The sequence below is a fragment of the Palaemon carinicauda genome, chromosome 27 (assembly GCF_036898095.1).
Source record: "Palaemon carinicauda isolate YSFRI2023 chromosome 27, ASM3689809v2, whole genome shotgun sequence".
Taxonomy (NCBI): Eukaryota; Metazoa; Arthropoda; class Malacostraca; order Decapoda; family Palaemonidae; genus Palaemon; species Palaemon carinicauda.
Window position 1 is genome coordinate 79,329,955 of NC_090751.1, and position 4,224 is coordinate 79,334,178.

The 4,224-nt window shown below is 29.7% G+C and overlaps 1 pseudogene; it reads left to right on the forward strand.

The window, feature by feature from the left end:
• The window catches only part of LOC137620996 (DNA polymerase delta catalytic subunit-like), a 5,600-nt pseudogene extending 1,736 nt beyond the window's left edge, over positions 1–3,864 (forward strand).
• The last annotated feature ends 360 nt before the right edge of the window (positions 3,865–4,224 follow it).

The following is a 4,224-nucleotide window of genomic DNA, read 5'->3' on the forward strand; positions in this document are numbered from 1 at the left end:
TGGAGAGTTGGGTGGTTTTTTTAACAAATATTGGTAAATTGTAATCTCGGAACACGACCCGAACGATCCACGTTCAAATTCGTTTTTTAATTCGTCTTTTTCATCGTCTAAATTGACCGCATTATAAAGTGGAGGTGTTTTACCCTTATCATAAATTTCTTCTGTGGTGATGAAAACACAAATTATACTTTTTACGTCTTGGTAAATATCTTCTTTATAAATTTCTTTTAAAAATATATTAATAAATCCATAAACACTCATCATGAAATAATTTCCAGATGAGTCAACTTCAGGAAAAATAGCGTATTCTTTCAAATTTATCACATCAGTTAAACAATAAATAATAATTACTTTCAAATTTATGGCCATGTTTTTTTATATTATATGTCATCCGTGAGGCCAATTCTTTGGGTTTTAACATATAATAGGTATACTATCATAATCATCTTTGTTTTGTTCTTCTTGTAAACATTTTTTATTAAAAAGGAATGCATAATATGTTGCCATTTTTTAGTATAACAAAAAAGGTACCCAATTTACAAATTTAATTTAAATTTATTTTCCTGGTAATTTAAAAGATATATATATATATATATATATATATATAAGCCGTTTATTTTCAAACGGCTTTACATGAAATTGGATTACGTCTAATAGTTTTTTCATAAGATATAATTCAAAATGAGTTGTAAAATAAGTAAATTGCGGCAATTTTTTGAAATGGTGATAATAAAAATAGGTTCCTCCAAGAGTGGAATAGGCCAGCAGCACCATTATCAACTCCCAATACAAATCAATTGTGTTTTCAGCAGATGGATATTGATTATTATATTGGTTATCCGGTAAGAAAAAAGGAATGTGGTGGTTATAATATGCAGCAGCAGCAGCAGGTACCCATAATAAGATTATTTGGATTAAATGATATAGGGAATACTATTTGTTGTAATGTATTTGGATTTTTTCCTTATATATATGTTTACTGTCAATTTATTAGATTCACAAAAACAAGTTTCATATTCAGACCAAATAAAAAGAGCTCTGAATCGAAAAATCTACTGAATGAAACAAAAGATCAAATTAAACTAAAGGAATACGTATTAAGTGTAGATAGGGTGTTTAAACAAAGTATATATGGATATCAAGAAAAAAAATCATCGTCATCATTGTGTTTTTTTAAAGTTACTGTGGCTTTACCAAAATTAATATCTATAGCTAAGATTATTCTTGAAAATGGGTTAGTGATAGGTAAACATCTCACTCACTTTCGGGTTTACGAATCAAATGTTGATTTCACACTTAGATTTATGACAGATGCTCAGATGCCTGGTTGTTGTTGGATCGAGTTACCTATTGGTGAGTGGGAAATAAAAAATAATGAGACAAATTTTAAAAATACTACTTGTCAATTAGAGGTTAACGTTTTTGAGTGGGAAAAAATAATTATTTATGAACCCGAAGGAGAATGGGCGTCTATTGCCCCACTCAGAATATTATCTTTTGATATTGAGTGTGGGGGAAGACGGGGAATATTTCCAGAACCCGAAATAGATCCGGTCATACAAATTGGAAATGTTGTTACGCGGCACGGAGAGACTGAGCCATTCATAAGTGTTGTTTTTACTTTGAATAGTTGTGCTCCCATTGTGGGCTCTAAATTTTTTTCATTTCAGGAAGAAAAAGAAATGTTAGAAAAATTGGTCAAAATTCCTATTGTTTATTGACCCCGATATCATTATTGGATATAATATTAAAAATTTTGATTTACCATATTTTACTTAACCGCGCCAAGCATTTAAACTTGCCAGTATTTGCTCATTTAGGAAGGGTAAAAGGAATAAAATCTACAATATTAGATACCATAACCCAAAACAAACAAATAGGTAAAAGAAATAACAAAATCATTAACATAGATGACGGTGTTTAATGGACCTTTTAACAATAATACTAAAAGAACACAAACTTCGGTCATATACTTTAAATTCTGTATCTTATCATTTTCTTAACGAACAAAAAGATGTTCATCATTCTATAATTTCTGAATTACAAAATGGTAATGATCAGACTAGAAAAAGACTTGCTGAATATTGTTTAAAAGATTCTATTCTTCCTTTAAAATTATTGAATAAATTGATGTGTGTAGTCAATTATATAGAAATGGCACGCGTAACGGGCATTCCTTTATCATATGTTATTAATAGAGGACAACAGATTAAAATTTTTCCCAAATACTAAGAAAAGCTAAAGAACAGAATTTAGTATTACCGGTGTTTGATAAAAAGGAGAGTTTTGAATATGAAGGAGCTACAGTTATTGAACCAAAAAGAGGATATTATAACGTTCCGATCGTTACTTTAGACTTTGTATCATTATATCCATCGATAATGATAGCACATAATCTGTGTTATACAACCTTTATTGATAAAAGATATATTAATCAAATGACTCTGGAAACTGACGATTATATCATTACACCTTCTAATAATTATTTTGTAAAATGTCATAAGCGCAAGGGATTAATTCCAGAAATTTTAGAATCCTTTTTAATTGCTCGTAAGAAGGCGAAAATTGCATTAAAAAACGAAGAAGATCCATGGAAAAAGAAAGTCTTTGATGGTAGACAACTGGCAATATAAAATATTGGCTAATTCTGTTTTATGGTTTTACGGGCGCACAAATTGGTAAATTGCCGTGTTTAGATATATCACAAAGTGTTACGGCGTTTGGAAGAACGATGATTTCTCTTACCAAAAACAAGATTGAAGAAAAATATAACAATGCTATAGTTATATATGGTGATACCGATTCTGTTATGATTAATTTTGGAGTTGAAACTTTAGAAGAGGCCATAAATTTGGGCAAGGAGGCGGCGAATCATGTGACTCAGTCTTTTATCAAGCCAATCAAACTTGATTTTGAAAAAATATATTTCCCTTACTTGCTTATTAATAAAAAAAGATATGCTGGTCTTTATTAAACAAATGCTAATACTTATGATAAAATAGATTGCAAGGGGCTAGAAACAATCGTAGAGACAATTGCCCACTCGTGGCTAAGGTCATAAATACTTGTCTGAAAAAAATCTTAATTGATAGAAACCCAATAGAAGCCCTTAATTTTGTCAAACAAACCATATCAAAATTACTTTGTAATGAGATTGACATCTCTCAATTAGTTATTACAAAGGAATTAACAAAAAAGGCAGAAGAATATAAAGGAAAGCAAATTCACAATGAGCTAGCCATCAAATTAAGAAAAAGAGATGCCGGTAGTGCTCCAAAACTTGGCGATAGAATTCCATACGTTATTATATGTGGATTAAAAAAAAGTCCTATTTATGAAAGGGCTGAAGATCCAATATATGTATTAGAAAATAATATTCCATTAGATTATGATTATTATTTAAAACATCAATTAAGTAAGCCACTTATTAGAATATTTGAACCTATTCTCGGTGATAAAACTGAATCTTATATATTAATAGGAGAGCATACACAAAAAAAGAGTTTACCAATAAGTAAAGTAGGACCTTTGAGTCAATTTTTTCAAATACATCCAACTTGTATAAATTGTAAAATTCCTTTATTAAAAAGAAAAATAGTACCCGATGATGTAGAATATAACGCTTTATGTAATAATTGTAAAGTACACGAAACAGATTTGTATACACACCACATTGAAAAATTAGCTACACTCGAAAAAAAATTCAATAAATTTTGGACTGAATGTCAAAGGTGTCAAGGATCATTAATTAAAGAAGTTATATGCAGTAATCGTGACTGTCCTATTTTTTATATGCGTAAAAAGACAGAAATAGATTTTTTTGGTCAAAAAAAAATTATCGATCGTTTTGGCTTGCCACAATAGGTTATAAATATTATTATTATTTCCCAAAAATATTTCATATAAATGGTAATGCTCTTGGTATTATATAGTCATATTACTACACACCTAGAAGAAATAATTATAATGGAGGAAAATATTCTAAAAGTCAGCTTTAAGTTAATTTCAGACAATGCTAAATGTCCTACTAAAGGATCAACGGGGGCGGCTTGTTATGACTTATATAGTGCTCAAAATGAAAATATTCCTGTCGGTCAACGAATTGCCATTGATACTGGTATATGTATGAAATTTCCTTCCAAAATACACGGAGAGATTAAATCTAGGTCTGGCATAGCTCTGAATAATTATGTAGATGTTGTTGCAGGAATGATAGATTCGGAT